This window comes from Schistocerca americana, chromosome 5 (genome assembly GCF_021461395.2).
Source record: "Schistocerca americana isolate TAMUIC-IGC-003095 chromosome 5, iqSchAmer2.1, whole genome shotgun sequence".
In the NCBI taxonomy this organism is placed as follows: Eukaryota; Metazoa; Arthropoda; class Insecta; order Orthoptera; family Acrididae; genus Schistocerca; species Schistocerca americana.
Genome location: NC_060123.1, coordinates 249,620,890 through 249,639,109, shown reverse-complemented (window position 1 = coordinate 249,639,109; position 18,220 = coordinate 249,620,890). Strand labels below are relative to the sequence as shown.

Genomic DNA, 18,220 nt, shown 5'->3' with positions numbered 1-18,220 from the left:
GACTGTTTCGCATTCGGTTGCATACCATCGCATTCCATTAATTATTGTCAGTCCGTTACGCCACTATCATCCTATATGCATTCTTTAAGAATGAATACCTAGCTGAACGTCCTGGACAGTTTTTAACTCCCAAGGACTTCGCTTAGACGCGAATCTTTGCGATCAATGTGGCGCGCCGTTTTTCATTCGGTATTCATGGTGCAAGTTAATGGTTTGTTTTGAATATTTATTAAATTTCAACGATGTTCTTTTTGTGATGCGTAATACATGCATCCCGTAGAAGGTTGATCTCTGCGCCTCCCGGACACTCATTTTCTGTCGCTCTCCTGATGCACATGGTGAGTCATTAGCATCTAATATTTTTCCTGTCTCAACTGTTAACACAACACATTTACATGAGCCTTATTAAAAATTAAACTTGCGACCTCGCACTCAAGGAGTTCCATGTAAGTACCAGGAAATGATATGACAACACAACAAGTCTAGAGTGCAAAGAGACAATTCAAATTTATTTGTCCCTCTAATGAGACCGTGCGTAAGCCTGTTGTACGAACTATTCTTTCGTACATCTCTAGCGTTTAAGAACATCACCTCGTCTAATCAGAGAAGGGGATGGGAGAAACACAGAGAATTTGTAACCAGCCGGTTAAATCAGTCTGAAATTCTCGCGAAAGTTCTCAGAAATCTTATATAAGAAAGCAACTTTTCTCGTAGCACTGCTGGAAACGTTCAGGAAACCAGTATTCGAGACAAATTGTTCCATTGTTTCTGTGGAATGTTGTGGAATTTGCAGGGTGCTCAGGAAAAGTGTCGAATGCTCTCAGAAGCGGTAGTTCTCGTCGAAACAAGAAGAATAAGTCCAATAAACATGGGCTTGGAAATGCATACTTTCTGAGGTAAGTCCAATAAACATGGGTCCGGAAATGCATACCTTATGCGGTAAACACGTGTTTACCTGAGGTGTTCAGCGTGGCGTCCCTTCATATCAATGCACCTCTCTGCCCCCCGGCGTAAGGAATGACGCACCATTTGAACTATACAAGGCGGTTGTAGTCGTACCGCAGGCCAGTGTGGTCGAGCGGTAGTAAGTGTTCACAAGTAATGTTTTACGATCTTCCTTCAGAGCGGTCTTAATAACTGACAATCAGTTTAACTTTTAAAATATTAACAGCCAACTGTTACCAGGGCTTTGGTCCGCCCCGGTAGCTGAGTGGTCAGCGTGACAGACTGTCAATCCTAAGGGCCCGGGTTCGATTCCCGGCTGGGTCGGAGATTTTTCTCCGCTCAGGGACTGGGTGTTGTGTTGTTCTAATCATCATCATTTCATCCCCATCGACGCGCAGGTCGCCGAAGTGGCGTCAAACTGAAAGACCTGCACCAGGTGAACGGTCTACCCGACGGGAGGCCCTAGCCACACGACATTTCCATTTATTTACCAGGGCTAAAGCCAAAATGAAATTGTCAGAAGGGACGGTTGGAATCCAGTCGCACCTTGGTTGCTGATTGAAATTAAGAGGTTGGTTGCTTTGAAGTAAGCTTTATCATTGTCATATTGTTTCCTAATCTGTTTAACCTTAAAGCACAGGTGCGCGTCTTAACCCCGAACCTTTCGACACACAGCTTTTTAAATTAAAAGTAACGTCATCTGCTTCGAGTAAATGAATATTTTTTGTCATCTATGGTGCTTATATAATTTTTCATGTGTTGCAAAAGGGCATTTAATATGACAGACTGTGCCCAGCACTTGGCCGAGCGCTTCTAGGCGCTACAGTCTGGAACCGCGCGACCGCTACGGCCGCAGGTTCGAATCCTGCCTCGGGCATGGATGTGTGTGGTGTCCTTAGGTTAGTTAGGTTGAAGTAGTTCTAAGTTCTATGGGACTGATGACCTCAGATGTTAACTCCCATAGCGCCCAAAGCCAATGAGCCTTTTTTTTTTTTTTTTAATCGGGCCAGCTGGCATATATTGAAGTCACGACTCTGCAGTGTCCACACATCGTTGATTGGTTTGGCGTTGACCAATTCCTTCAAGTGTCCCTACAACCAAAAGTCTAGAGGATTAAGGTCTAGGAAACGAGCAGTCCAAGGTGTGCCCCCCCCCCCCCCCACCCACCCTCTCCGATCAATCCAGCGGTCCTGAAATGTCTGTGCCAGACGTTCGCGCACATTGAGATGAAAGTGTGCTGGTGAGACATAATGCATGAACCTCATTTGTATTCGTTGCTGGAATGGCACAGGCTCCAGCAAGGTACGCAATACATTAATTAGGTCCTGATAGTGCGCCCCAGTTAACCTTTGTGGTAGCACGTATGACCCTACAAGTACACTTGCCCATATGTTGATTGAGAATCGGTGTTGATGTCCTCTTTCCTGAATTGCTGGGGGATTTACAACTGCCCATTCATGCTGGTTATGTAAATTCACAACATCATCTCTTGTGAAGCCTGCCTCATCGGTAAATAAAATCTTGGATGTGAAAAGTGGATCTGCGGCGCACTTCTGTAGCACCCACTGAAAGAACCACCATCTGCTATGATGCCTCTGTGGCCTTAGGTCCTCAGTGGGCTGTAGATGATATGCTTACAGCAATTGTTCATGAAGTACACCGCCCCCCCCCCCCCCAGATAAGAGGGTGAGACGCGCCTTCATCTTATGCTAATCGTCGCACACTGGTCCAAGGGGTTTCTTCCACCGCACGCAGCGCATGCTTCTCCATGTCAGGCGCACCGACTTTGATAAAGGTCGGATTGCAGCCGATCGCCACGTCTCCATCCCTGAGTCAACAGATGAGGACGTTTGCAAGGCAACAACCATCTGCACGAACAGTTCGACGACGTTTGCAACAGCATGGACTATCAGCTCAGAGACCGTGGCTGCCGTTACCCTTGACGCTGCATCACAGACAGGAGCCACTGCGATGGTGTACTCAACGACGAACCTGGCTCCACGAATGGCAAAACGTCATTTTTTCGGATGAATCCAGGTTCTGTTTACAGCATCATGATGGTCGCAACCGTGTTTGGCGACATCGCGGTGAACGCACATTGGAAGCGTGTATTCGTCATCGCCATACTGGCGTATCAGCAGGCGTGATGGTATGGGGTGCCATGGTTACATGTCTCGGTCACCTCTTGTTCGCATTGACGGCACTTTGAAAAGTGGACGTTACATTTCAGATCGGTTACGACCCGTGACTGTACCCTTCAATCGATCCCTGCGAAACCCTATATCTCAGCAGGATAAGGGACGACCGCATGTTGCAGGTCCCGTACGGGCCTTTCTGGATACAGAAAATGTTCGAATGCTGTCCTGGCCAGCACATTCTCCAGATCTCTCACCAACTAAAAACGTCTGGTCAATGGTGGCCGAGGAACTGGCTCGTCACAATATGTCAGTCCCTACTCTTGATGAACTGTGGTATCGTGTTGAAGCTGCGTGGGCAGCTGTACCTGTACACGCCGTCCAAGCTCTGTTTGACTCAATGCCCAGGCGTATCAAGGCCGTTATTACGGCCAGAGGTGGTTGTTCTGGGTACTGATTTCTCAGGATCTATGCACCTAAATTGCGTGTCAGTTCTAGTATAATGTATTTGTCCAATGAATACCCGTTTATCATCTGCATTTCTTCTTGGCGTAGCAATTTTAATGGCCAGTAGTGTAATAACCGCCATTTCACTTGTTGGGTGGTAGGTTTCCATTGCCAACAAGTGGTGGAAGATAAAAAATGTGAATGAACTACACCATTTGTACGTACAAACGGCGCAATAACACTAAACACATAAGCGATTCCGCGTTCGGAAGAAGGTAGACCAGCGTAATACGCATCCAGGTTTGACAATACTGTACAATAAGGCACACAATCGCGACGAAAACTAACGTAGGCTACAACACGACTCGAACCGCACAACTGACGGCAGATCACGTAACAGTAGGCAGAGTGCTGTGCGTAAAACATCACAATAGCCTGCCGACACATTTGACGGAGCGCCAATGTAATGATTGTGTTAATATCCGCAACCAAGCGTCGCGCAGCGCTTCCTATAAACGCGTGTTTATCTCGGAAAGTATGCGTTTCTGGACCCCGTATTCGACACTTTTCTTTGAATACAGTGTATAATGGGATGAAATTACTAGAAAGACAAGTTACGCATTACAATCAGAAGTAGAGCAGGAAACGATATGAAGGTAACGGTACGAAGCACTCAGCTGTACTAGATCGTAGAGTATTTGTCAGATGTCGAAAGCAGTTCGCCGCTCGCCGATATACTTTCGAACAATAGCGATGCGCCATAAAAACAACTGCTAGGTGTTTCTGTTGCGGTCATGCCGCACTTTGAAATAAAAATTGCAATGGACCTTCAGCAGATAACGGTGAGCTGGAAAAGGACATGCGCCGAACACCCGCGACGGAGCAAAAAGGCAGCAGCGGGCGCAGCACGCGGCTTCACGCGCTACTTCACAAGTGGCCGCCTCCAACCACCGCCGCCTGTGATTCGCTTCTGTGTGCCACCGCTCGCGTTTCCAACGTAAACGTCTCGGCTAAATCCAGCCAGTAGCTTTACAGCGTTTGTGTAACAAGCGGAAATCACGGGAACCTCCGAGTTCGTCTGAAACTATCACAGTATTTTCTACCACAGAATCCAACAGTAGAACAAAACTGAACAAGAAAATGAAACAGATAACTAAAACCCACATGTCCAAAGCCGTTACAGAATACGTAACAAATATTACATACTTATTTTCAGCCAGTGATGCAAGTGAAGCAACAAGATGATGAAATCGTAAGTGATCAACTGACATATAAAAACCTTTCACGCTATTTTCGTAACGCATTGTTGTTGTTGTGGTCTTCAGTCCTGAGACTGGTTTGATGCAGCTCTCCATGCTACTCTATCCTGTGCAAGCTTCTTCATCTCCCAGTACCTACTGCAGCCTACATCCTTCAGAATCTGCTTAATGTATTCATCTCGTGGTCTCCCTCTACGATTTTTCCCCTCCACGCTGCCCTCCAATACTAAATTGGTGATCCGTCGATGTCTCAGAACATGTCCTACCAACCGACCCCTTCTTCTAGTCAAGTTGTGCCACAAGCTCCTCTTCTCCCCAATTCTTTTCAATACCACCTCATTAGTTATGTGATCTACCCATCTAATCTTCAGCATTCTTCTGTAGCACCACAAATCGAAAGCTTCTATTCTATTCTTGTCTAAACTATTTATCGTCCACGTTTCACATCCATACATGGCTACACTCCATACAAATACTTTCAGAAACGACTTCCTGACACTTAAATCTATACTCGATGTTAACAAACTTTTCTTCTTCAGAAACGCTTTCCTTGGCATTGCCATTCTACGTTTTATATCCTCTCTACTTCGACCATCATCAGTTATTTTGCTCCCCAAATAACAAAGCTCCTTTACTACTGTAAGTGTCTCATTTCCTAATCTAATTCCCTCAGCATCACCTGACCAATTCGACTACATTCCATTATCCTCGTTTTGCTTTGGTTGATGTTCATCTTATACCCCACTCTCAAGACACTGTCCATTCCGTTCAGCTGCTCTTCCAAGTCCTGTGCTGTCTCTGACAGAATTACAATGTCATCGGCGAACCTCAAAGTTTTTATTTCTTCTCCATGTATTTTAATACCTACTCTGAACTTTACTTTTGTTTCCTTTATTGCTTGCTCAATATACACATTGAATAACATCGGCGATAGGCTACCACCCTGTCTCACTCCCTTCCCAACCTCTGCTTTCCTTTCATGCTCCTCGACTCTTATAACTGCCATCTGCTTTCTGTACAAACTGTAAATAGCCTTTCGCTCCCTGCATTTTACCCCTGCCACCTTCAGAATTTGAAAGAGAGTATTCCAGTCAACATTGTCAAAAGCTTTCTCTAAGTCTACAAATGCTAGAAACGTAGGTTTGCCTTTCCTTAATCTATTTTCTAAGATAAGTCGTTGGGTCAGTATTGCCTCACGTGTTCTAACATTTATACGGAATCCAAACTGATCTTCCCCGAGGTCGGCTTCTATCACTTTTTCCATTCGTCTGTAAAGAATTCGCGTTAGTTTTTGCATCTGTGACTTATTAAACACGTAACTGAAGCAAATCTATCTACAGCCGATACAGACTGTAATATACATAGTCAACAACAAAGAAGAAAACCAGCAGAAGACATCACTGATTTCGATTTCTAGATATACACTGCCCCCCTCCTTCCCCCCAAATGCCACAGCAGCAGCTACATTAAAAAATTAAAAAACAATGGATAAAGTGTTCTAGACTAATCCAGTTTAAGACGTTATTTTTAAGTAACATTTCTCTATGTATGTATGTATGTATTAACGCTTGGAAATGAACATAACATGTTCGAAACGCGTTTCATTGTGTTAGATTAAGCATAAAATAAAAAGTGACTGGTAGTAGAAACTTGAAATAAATAAATATTATGTACTATGCAGTAAAGCAATACACACTGCCAAGGGAAACTCCCCATCGCACCCCCTAAGATTTAACGGTGAAATGGACACAGATCAAGCACGATAAGAGGAAGAACGTGTACTGAACTGTGAAAAAACTAGAAGCAGTGAACTGTCTAAGATCAAGACGTGCAACATCGAGCAAAATGCAAGAACCACGTGGTCGTTGTTGTTGTTGTTGTGTGGTCACCGTGTTGGACTGTAAAGAGGGAGATTCGTGTTCAAGTCTCCCTCGCGCCCCATATATTTTTTTTCACAAAATTATTCACTTATCGTCCGTTCATTGACGTGTCTGTTCTCCCTGTGGCAATTGCCTTCTTGGCCGCTTTAGCCGAGCGGTTCTAGGCGCTTCAGTCCAGACTGCGCTGCTGCTACGGTCGCAGGTTAAAATCCTGCCTTGGGCATGGATGTGTGTGATGTCCTTAGGTTAGTTAGGTTTAAGTAGTTCTCAGTCTAGAGGACTGATGACCTCAGATGTTAAGTCCCATAGTGCTTAGAGCCATTTGAACCATCTGAATTGCCTTCTTGGCAATTTCCATACTATACATTGTTTATAGAATATGAGTCATGTGGTAAGAATATATTACCGTCGCAAGTAAATGTGACGAGCTGTGAGAGCACGCGAGATGCCGCACAGAACTCTTACAGAAATGAAAACAACAAATAAATGGGTTTGAACTATGTTACAACTAAGGAATTCAAGTCAAAACTTGCAAAACAGGAGGCAAGAATCGAAACATGTGGTACATGTATAGAACAAATGCCAGGTACGTACGTCTGGAGTTCCATCCCTTACACCTCCCTGATGCAAACGGATGTTACACCACGACACAGACACAAATTTGAATACAGTGAACATACTCGTCAATGAACGGACGGTCAGTTCATACTTTTGTGTGAGAGAGATAGAGAGAGAGAGAAAAAGATTCACGAGGGAGATTTGAACATGGGTCTCCCAGTTCCCAAAGTGTGGACAGTTCACTGTTTCTATTTTCCTTCTTTTTTCACAGTTCAGTACGCCTTCATCCTGTTTTCATGCTTGATCAGTGTTCGGTTTTTGACGGGCTATACACTGGGCCGTCTTACCACTAAATCGAAGGGTGTGTGATGGGCTGATTCTCTTGTGAGTAGGTTGGTGAAAAATGTTAAAGCGTTGGTAAAAAAATTTTAAGAAGTAAAATGTTTCTGTCACTACGCAAGTATTGAGAGTATAATACATGTTATTGGAATATTGTGTGCCCAACATCTGTAATGGAAAGTTCTGACTTGCTTTCAGCTTCCTGAGTTCAGTACCTCCTTCGTTATGGAGGGATGCTGATTCAGTATTTTTTTTCTGACAGACAAATAGGGAAGCACAAAAAATTTAATGAAGACGCTGGGGACACCGCCGTGGTCTTGATGAGAGGCGGAAGTTTGTGTGTATAGTGTGTGCTGTACCAGCATGTGTGCAATGGCGAGTGATGAGGTGTGAATGAAGAGTGTAACATTGATTTCATAATTGTAGACACCTGTAAATAGATAAAAGCATGGATGTTCGTTAAGTTTTAATTCTGTTTTATTATTGTATTACGCAGGTATGTCCAACATCATGTGGAGAAATAAACAACTCACTAACTAATTCAGCGTCTTCAGCACTGTATGACCCCATTCGGTCTGTGATTGGGACCAACGGCAATGAACAAGTGTGAATCGTGGTTCAGTTTGTGGCAAGAGAACATGTAGCTGTTTATCGGTCACAGATCTAAGAACACATGTCTTAGGAACATTTGATTTAATATCACATTTTCCACAATACGAAGACCCATTTCCAAATCGCCTGTGGCAGTCTGCGCATTTACAAATAACAATAATTGGTTCAAATGGCTCTGAGCACTATGCGACTTAACTTCTGAGGTCATCAGTCGCCTAGAACTTAGAACTAATTAAACCTAACTAACCTAAGGACATCACACACATCCATGCCCGAGGCAGGATTCGAACCTGCGACCGTAGCGGTCGCTCGGCACCAGACTGTAGCGCCTAGAACCGCACGGCCACTCCGGCCGGCTAACAATAATTAGCCACGTCATACGTGCCGTTGAAATTACGCACACTGCCAGGCCAATACACAATTTACAGTAAACATTGCCTCTTATCTGTACAGCACGGAAAGAAGAAAGCGAATATTCTCTGAATGTTGCTCTCAAAAACAACCTGCACGTAACATTAAGCGTCAGATGTCCTCGTATAAAATTTATACACCTACAATTATATTCTGCAAACCGCTGTGAAGTGCGTGGCAAAGGGTATTTCACATGATACCACGCATTAGTGTTTCTTCCCGATCCAAGCGCTTATGGAACGCGTGAAGAATGGCTCCTTAAATACATATGCGAGCACAATAATATTTCTAGCGTTGTTTCCACTGCCGTTACGGGAGTGATACGTAAGGGCTGTAGTATATTGCTAGAGTCTTAATACTGACTTTTGAAACTTTTGGAAGCAGATTTTTGCGACATTGTTGATGTATGTCTTCAAATGTCAGCTAGTTCAGTTTTTTCAGCATCTTCGTGACACTCTCACATGGATCAAACAAACCTGTGACTATTTGTGACGCCTTCCTTCAATATTCTGTGTTAAACCTACTTGGTGCGTGTCACTCGAACAATATTCTTGGATGGATAACATGAGTGTCTTGTAAGCAATCTCGTTCGCAGATTCCTTGCATTTTTGCGGTATTCCACCAACGAACTGAAGTCTGTTACCTCTTTTACCTATGACTGTGCACATGTCGTCATTCTATTCCATATCTGTATAAAATGTTACATCGAGATGCGATTATGGGGTATTTGACGAAATGTACTGCAGTGATTCCTTATTTTATTTATCCGACGATGGTAGTCCGCCGAAAAGCGTAATTGCAATAAATAATTTGCGACTTGGACAGCAAAATTTGTGCATCTGTCCATACTGCATAATGTTCTTCTCCAGAGTGTGACGAATGTGTGCTGGAAGCTTGGCCCGTACCCTTTTTCTAAGCTCTGTGTATCGGAGGTCATAAATCGTACAGAATATACTAGCGGGGAGAGCTTGTTTTCGGTCTGAACACCACAACAACAACGATAACAACAACAGGCCTCCGCATTCGCAATGCAGCAGTTTGCCCGCAAACATAGAATGTAACCGGTCCTCATTCTTATCCCTATATTCAATAAAGGCTTAAAACGGACCAACGTCAGATTAAGCGAACACATTTACTCTCTGCGCATTTTGGGTTCTGCATGTGCTGTGGCGTCTGCCGTGTCAACGTTTGGAAACCGGTTCATCTTCTTACATCCTTGCAATTTTTTTTTTTCATCTGTTCCGTCACTACTCGTCGCTACTGCCGTGTTTGTGAGTTCTTCTCAGGACTCTCCATGTCGATGCCAACGTTCGGGATGGCGAGTGAGCTCAGACTGTACAGAGAGAAACTTGGACTTTGCTGTTCTCACTAAACTTGGAGTGAACAGGGAAAATGAATAGCTGCCGCTCGCGCAGCATTGCTCTTCCACGTCCGCACGCTGCGAAGCGCAAGGCGAACCCGTGATAGGTTACCGGCTGGTCAGGGAACTTCCCGGTCGCAAGAAGGCAGCGCGCTATCCTGGATGGACAGTCATCCGCAAAGGAAATCGGGTAAGCGCGAGTTTGTCTCGCGCACCGACGATTCCTTATAAACTTGATGACGCATATAGACAGTGCGCCCATCCTTGGAAACGAGAATCTCAACTGTTTTTGCCTGTTATCGACATCGTTAGTGACAAGTCCTGCGAAGTCCGAAACTTTCAAGATCAGTTCCAAGAGTTTAGGATTTTTTCCCCTTAATTGTATTGTCTAACCTTGATTCTTGCCACATTTCATTATTCTAGTCCCATGAGAAGTAGCCTATAGCTTTTGATGAATAAATTTGCGAGTATCAATTTGTGATATAAATGGCCGTGTCTTATGATTGCAATCACTTAGAAAATTAAATTTTTATACACCACCCAAGTATCGTAGACCTTAATAAGTGACATACATTTCAACCTGATGCCTCTACCTGTTCTTGAGAAAAAGGGGTTCTAACAGACCAAAAGACAGACAGACAGAAAAACAAATGAAAAAAAGTGTGTTATAATTACAAATTACCAATTTTTGGATTTTTTCTTTACTTGTACCGTGAAACCTACCTTCTTGCCAAATTACATGATTCTAGATCAGTGTAAATTACCCTATAGCTTTTCATGAGGGAATTTCCGAGTATCAAAATGCCACAAATAGCCATATATTTTGATTGCACTGACTTAGAAGTTTGTATTTTTTATATCGCCAAGGGACTATACACCTTAACATGTGACATAAATTTCAACTTGATACGGACACCCGTTGATGAGAAAAAAAAGGAGTCAGCACATGGACAGTCAGACAATATTTTTTCGTGTAACGACGTACAGATTAAGAATTTTCGGATCTTTCCTTTACTTGTACTATGAGACATTGGTTCCTGCCAAATTACATGATTCTAGGTCAGCGGGAAGTACCCTATAGGTTTTGTTGAGCTGGAAGCATCATAATATGTGACATAAATAGTAGTATCTTTTGATTGCATGACTTAGAAAATGGCTCTGAGCACTACGGGACTTAACTTCTGAGGTCATCAGTCCCCTAGAACTTAGAACTACTTAAACCTAACTAACCTAAGGACATCACACACATCCATGCCCGAGGCAGGATTCGAACCTGTTGCCGTAGCAGTCGCGCGGTTCCAGACTGTAGAGTCCAGAACCGCTCGGTCTCCCCGGCCGGCATGACTTAGAAGTTTATATATTTGACATCGCTAAGGAACCATAGACGTTAATATGTGACATAAATTTCAACTCGATACGTCTAACCATTCTTCAGAGAAAAGTGTTTAAACAGTCGGACAGCCGGAGAGAGGGACAAGACAGTGATGCTATAAGCATTCTGTTTTAACCGACTGAGATTCGGATCCCCAAAAGTAATTCCGGGGAAACATGATAGCACCATCACATCGCTTCTGACCGCCATACTGGGCTTCATTTGACGTTGCCCCGACTTATTACCATCGCAGGCTCTTACTGCGTGTATATGATCTCTAAAAGTTTTTAAAACACAATGTACCTCAAATATCCTTTATTGTTGACAGTTCTCAAAACAAAACTTTACAAACAAGAACACTGCAGAAACTTTTTGTGTCAAATATACTTCGAAATGAGGAACAGCACACAGTTCAATCTAAAGCGTTTCGTCCTACTTTTTGTTCTTTCTGCATAGGTCATGTCTTCTTACAGGTCCGGTTTATTCTACTGAAAATTAAAGAGCGCATGGAATGTGGTTCTATCAAAGTCGAACCATTTCCCTCGTCTGATGGACGACCTCCTGATGGTTTCATCTGAGGCCATCAGTCCCCTAGACTTGGAACTACTTAAACCTAACTAACCCAAGGAAATCACACACATCCACGCCCGAGACAGGATTCGAACCTGCGACCGTAGTAGCAGCGTGGTTCCGGACTGAAGCGCCTAGAACCGCTCGTCCACAGCTGCCGGCTATTCTTTCCGGTATGAACCTTGAGAACAACTTGGGAATTCAGTATGCACATGTGTAAGGTGCTGGAAAGGGTGTTTTGTACTATTTCAACGTATTGCGAACACGTTCAGTTGAGCTGAGTAACACATCTCATTTCCCCAATGCAGCAATGGACTCGTTGTACGGGAAAGTGTTTGTTGTACTTAGAGGATAGTGTCGCTAAGAACACCTGCTGTTTTTTGGTCGGTACTCAGCTTAGTGACTGATTTTTTAATCACACGAAGGTGTACGCACTAGACGCCCCTATCAGCGGTTTCCGCCATTTTCTACAGTTTTTGTTATTGTTGGCTATGAGGTCTAGTTCTGTGCAACATTTCTAAACATTTTGAGTTCTACACATTTAAATGCTGTATGATATACACTGAAATCTCAAAAATCATGGAATAGCGATATGCACATATACAGATGATGGCGGTATCCTCCACACAATGTATAAAAGGGCAGTGCATTGGTGGAGCTGTCATTTGCACTCGGTTGATTCACGTGAAAAGGTCTCCGACGTCATTACGGCCGCCGACGGGAATTAACAGACTTTTGGCTGGCAATCGATAGCGTTACTGACGTGATCCATTTGCTTCAGCTCGGGCGGATTCGATGCACAAGATATCAATGTGAATTCACTGTATGCTCCTGAAACAACTGTACCACAGTACTGAGCATGTGAGACAGACTGTTATCCTGTTGAAAGATACCATCCGCCATAAGGTTCTCAGAGTCCGCAGCTTCCATGGTGGCTTTGATAACTGCCATACGTCTCACGGAAGTGCAAGTGTACGTCCTCCGTAGCATAGTACTGCAGCCACAGGCCACAGGCCGGCGTCTGAGGCGCGGTGCATATTTCGGACAGCCGGTCGACAGGATGACGGTATTTCCGGGCACGACCATCGGCCTGGTGTCACAACAAGCTTGATTCATCCGACCAGGAGACACGTTTCCTTTGATCCAAGGTCCAATAACGACGATCCCGTCTTCACTACAATCGTAATTGATGATGTCGTTGGGAGCACGTGGGGGTTGACTGCTGCGAAGTCCTTTGTTCAAAAATTATCACTGAACGGTGTGCTCCGAAACACTTGTGGCTGCACCAGCATTGTACTCTGTCCTCATATCTGCCACAGAGCCTGCTTTACACAGAGCGCAAGCCCGTGGCTTTCACGTTCTGTGCTGAGGCGTATACTCGTAGTTTTCCACTGTCCATAGATTCCACGACAGTAGCACGTGAACAGTCGCCAAGCTATGCCAATCCCAAGATGTTCGTTCGCAGACGCTGGGCGATACTAATCTGTCCTGTCGCTTACGTCCGTGGAGTTCCCCATTTCCGACCTGTATAGTCACTGGAATGGTTCCCCATTCATCTCTGCCCCGCTTGTATACAAGGCCATACTGAAAGTAATGATCAACAACTTTCAAAAGTTTTAATCTTTGTTTTTTAGATAAACCAAGTACACCATCTTAATCTACATGCTTTTCGTAACTTTGTCTGCATTTCTTTGCACACATTTCTCCAATCGTTCTGCAAATTTGATAATGTCCTTTCGATAGAAATGGAAATGTTGTGTGACTAGGGCCTCCCGTCGGGTAGACCGTACGCCGGATGCAAATCTTTCGATTTGGCGTCCTTCGGCGACTTGCGCGTCGATGGGGATGAAATGATGATGATTAGGACAACACAGCACCCAGTCCCTGAGCGGAGAAAATCTCCGACCCAGCCGGGAATCGAACCCGGGCCCTTAGGTTTGACATTTTGTCGCGCTGACCACTCAGCTACCGGGGGCGGACGTCCTTTCGATGAAACCACGTTTCAGCTTCCCGAAGACACCGGCGAACTACTTGCTGAACATCGTCCACCAGCTTGTAGCTTTGGCCTCACATCTTTCCCTTAACAGTACCGAAAAAATAGTAGTCGGAGGCAACCAAGTCGGCCCTGTAGGGAGGATGTGAAAGAGTTTCGCACCCAAATGTCTTGACGTTATCCACAGCGACACGAACTGTGTTATCGTGTTCCAAGATGATCCTTCCCCGGGCGTTTGCCCCGCGATTCACAACGGAGTTTCAAAAGTGTTTCGATATAGCGGGCAGCACTTATGGTTTGACCAGGCTCGAGAAAATCAATCAGAATGCAACCGTTTGCAACCCAGAAGATAGTACCCCTAACTTTCCTAGTAAATGGCACTGTCTTCACACTCTTCTTAGATGACAAATCCAAGCGATGCCATTGCATTCTCAGGCGTCCTACTTCAGGCTCGTAATAAAGAAACCAGAACTCAATGCCTGTCGTAATGCTAGTCAAAAAATCATGACCATTTTGAAGTCTCTGAAGAAGTTTTGGCCGATGGTTCTTCTCTGAAGTTTGTGGCCTTTGGTCCATAAACGTGAGACTTAACGGGCATAAGCGTTTCGACAACCTAAGGTTTGAATCATTTCTGACACTGCACTATGTCCTACAGCAACTTTCACAGCGATTTCATCCGCTGTGACGCGCCTGCCTTCTCTAGTACAGCTCGTGAAGTCTTTCCTTGTTGCGCTCCGTGGAGGCAGTTCGCGGGCGACCGCTACGAACCGCATATTTGATACTAGTGTTTCCAACTTTTGAATGTTTCACTCACCTCCTAGCACTGCTGTTACTCTTCCAGACTTCTCCATAGGCACACTGAAGTCAGCGGTGAATTCTAGCAACCCATTTCCCTTTTTAATAAGGAATTCAATGACAGCACGCTACCGAAACGAAACATGATGTCAGCCATTTTGCAAGTACTGCCTGTGGTCACGTGATAAATGATAAAGGCGTCATAATATGGCAACATGAGTGTAATTTCTATAGATTGCGATCGTGGCATCATTTTTCTTTCATTTTTTATATTGGAATTTTAACAATGGATTCCTCATGACTTTGAGTGTGACCGACGTACTTTTCTGACCGCGTCGTGTGTTCGCATCGCTACCAGATGGATTTCAATACCAAAGTGTGCAGTGATGATAGTGTTTTGTCTCTTCGGTGTATGATGAATCAATACCTCGCTACTCAAAGGCAGTTCGTTGTAATCAACTTAAACGCTTTCTCAAATCTATGAATGCTAAGCAGGGTGGCAATCTATACTGATTGCTCTCTCCTATAATTTCATTCATGACTTGCAAATGGGCTATTGTCTCATATCCAGCTTTTTCCTATGCCTGACTAAAATCTTTTCTAAAAGCCTTCACACACCATGGACTACCAGGTACGCAACCGTGGATACTACTTTGCAAGGAAAACAGCCTTGGTTGCGAGGGACATAATACTTTTACTAACGCGTTTCGGCCTTCTGGAGCATCATCAGAATTTTTTAAAGAAATGCAAATTCTGCTGCATATTAAAATTTTCTGAAGATGTCCCATAAAGGCGAAACGCCTCAATAAATGCATTGTTTCTCCTGCAACGAAGAGTTTGTTTTTCGAAACTATTTTTTTCTATCTGGGAAATGATCGTTTTAGTGTACGCTGTACGTTATAGAGAGGAGGCTGAAAGGTCTGAATCTAATATTTTATGTTTTGTCTTTCCCCTTATATGACACGCCAAGAAGACCAAGAAAATTTTATGCAAAGGTTCCGTGGCGAGAAACTTCTTTCCCATATTCTGTAACTAATTTCCCATATTCTATAATTAATTTTGCAAGTTATTTTTTTATGCTTTTTCCTCCTGTCCTAATCATTTTCTTTGAAACTTCGTCCTCTCCCAGTTTTTAGAACTACATGTTACCTGTCCAAGATTAAACTGACACCTAGTGAGATTATTTAAAAATGGACCTTGCATTACATAAAACATCCACATGAAATCTACAGGCAACTTAAGAGGTTGTACAAGTATCAAGCACACGATACATCACTCCAGACCGACTGAAGTACGATGTGGTTTAACTCCTTTTAAAGGAACTTATTGAGACAGATATTAATAATTATTTGAGATTTCACGGTTAACGTCCAGCTGAAAATTCTGAGAAAAGATAATGTACTGAAGAATAGTTGAGAACTTGTAAGTGTATGAACTTGTGAGTCAGTTAAAATTTTGGATTCCAGAACGACCTCTTCACTGGGCAGTACAACATGTCGTAGAATATGATAAAATTTCTCCTACTGGGATTTTTATTATTTATAAAACTCACTTGACCGAGAAAATCAAAACATCCTATTGGAGAAACGAAAATTTACGGGTTAGAAGACACAGTAACTGTTGGTGACGGAGCTAGCTCAAGGGAAAATGTCATAGTAGACCGTGCAGGCAGTTTCCATACCGAATTACATTTTAATTTGGAACTTAGCACTACTAGTGGCCCACAAGGCTGAGTATTGTGTCCACTATTGTTCTTACTTTATGCAAGTAACCTCTCATCTTTTATCGATAAAGCACAGGTACTTTTCTTTACTGCTGATGTAAGCATCACATCAACTAGCGACAGAAGATATGATAAGTGAAAGTTTCATAAAAAATATTTATTTGTCTTTTTTAATATCGTATGGAGTAATACTGTAGGTGAATTCCACAGTTAGACACAACGTCAACATTTTGGAGAGACATGGTGGAAGGGTAAATTTGTTTTATATCCCCACATCTCATGTATGCAAATGTTTAAATAGATATGTTAACAGTACGCAATACATTACTCTATTCGAAGATGGAAGTTTGCTTTAGATAGGCGTCCTCAATATGAAAATAACAGGTGATGTCAAAGTCTAAAACTGGGTGCATAAGTTGTGCCAACTGTCCGTAACTTAACCTTACTCCTGAACAGAGGGAAACAGAGTAATAACCATAAAATTTTTACAGTAATTGAATCACAGCTCTGCTTTGCACCGGCTGCGTAGTGCGTAGTCGTCATCATCTCTCTGTGACACGTTTTTCGTTTAACGAGTGACTGAAGAATTTTTGTCCTCCTCGAAAATCTGTTTCTAAAGCTTTAAATGCATCGTGGACGTCGAGCTGGTGTGTAATTACTTTAAACGTCTACAGCAGCGCGACGCCTTTGTTGCTTACAGTAAATACGGATGAAACAAATAAAGAGGATCTGGACACTTCGCTCGAGAACTGCAAGGCATAGATACACAGTGACAGCGATGTGAATATCTCTCTGAAAATACCTTCGAGTGACAACGCCTTTTGACTCACAGATTAATTTATGAATACACAGAGTTACTAAATGTAATTAAGGATATCATTTAAATGGCCAACATATAGATACGAGGGTAATGCCAAAAGTAAGGTCTCCTATTTTTTATAAGTACATAGACCTGTTTATTTCTACAATGGTTTACATCAGTGTACAGCTTAAACATTTAGCTATTTTTCGACATAGTCACCATTTCTGTCGATGCGTTTTTGTAGACGCTGTGGCAGTTTTTGTATGCCCATGTCATACCAGCTCGCCGCCATGCTCTTCAGAAAATTATGAACCTCTTCTTTCACCTCGTCGTCGGAGCTGAATCGCTTTCCGGCCAAATGTTCTTTTAACCTAGGAACTGGGCGCCAAGTCAGGACTATAGCGTGGGTGGGTGATTAAGTTCCACTGAAACTGTTCCAGGAGAGCAATGGTTTGCCGCGCGATGTGTGGGCTAGCGTTGTCATGGAGAATGTGTACGCCCTTGCTCAATATTCCTCTTCTCCGGTTCTGAATTGTCCGTTTGAGTTTTTTCAGAGTCTCACAGTACCTGTCAGCGTTAATTGTTGTCCCAGCGATTCAGCTCCGATGACGAGGTGAAAGAAGAGGTTCATAACTTTCTTAACAGCATGGTTCAAATGGTTCAAATGGCTCTGAGCACTATGGGACTTAACATCTGTGGTCATCAGTCCCCTAGAACTTAGAACTACTTAAACCTAACTAACCTAAGGGCATCACACACATCCATGCCCGAGGCAGGATTCGAACCTGCGACCGTAGCAGTGGCGCGGTTCCGGACTGAGCGCCTAGAACCGCGAGACCACCGCGGCCGGCTAGGAGACCTTACTTCTGGGATTACCCTCGTATATTTTCTCTAAGTAAATATACTATTTCTACTACCCCATTGGCATACTCCCCAACACAGCGAGATATTACCTTTTTAAAAGGAAGAAAAAGACTGAGATAGAGAACTGCATAATTTCTAACAAGGTAAGAGATAGC

General features: G+C 43.5%; 1 long non-coding RNA gene across 1 annotated transcript in view; it reads right to left on the bottom strand.

Annotated features, from left to right (window-relative positions):
- Window positions 1-18,220, bottom strand: part of LOC124615840 — a 415,576-nt gene that overhangs the window by 342,950 nt on the left and 54,406 nt on the right. The gene's annotated exons all lie outside the window — the stretch shown is intronic.